Raw genomic sequence first — 224 nt, 5'->3', positions numbered from 1 at the left:
CACACATGTATGTAAACACACGTGCACGCTAACACACATGCATGTAAACAAATACATGCACACTAATACACATGTATGTACACGCACGTGCACGCTAACACACATGCACACTAACACACATGCATGTAAACACACGTGCACGCTAACACACATGCACGCTAACACACATGCATGTAAACACACGTGCACGCTAACACACATCCATGTAAACACACGTGCACGCT

General features: G+C 45.1%; 1 protein-coding gene across 2 annotated transcripts in view; it reads left to right on the top strand.

Moving 5' to 3' along the window:
- Nucleotides 1-224, top strand: part of plod3 (procollagen-lysine, 2-oxoglutarate 5-dioxygenase 3) — a 9597-nt gene that overhangs the window by 7377 nt on the left and 1996 nt on the right. The window lies entirely within an intron of this gene.

This window comes from Oryzias melastigma, linkage group LG18 (assembly GCF_002922805.2).
Source record: "Oryzias melastigma strain HK-1 linkage group LG18, ASM292280v2, whole genome shotgun sequence".
NCBI lineage: Eukaryota > Metazoa > Chordata > Actinopteri > Beloniformes > Adrianichthyidae > Oryzias > Oryzias melastigma.
The sequence above is the reverse complement of the archived record's forward strand: the minus strand, read 5'-3'. Positions and strand labels throughout refer to the sequence as shown.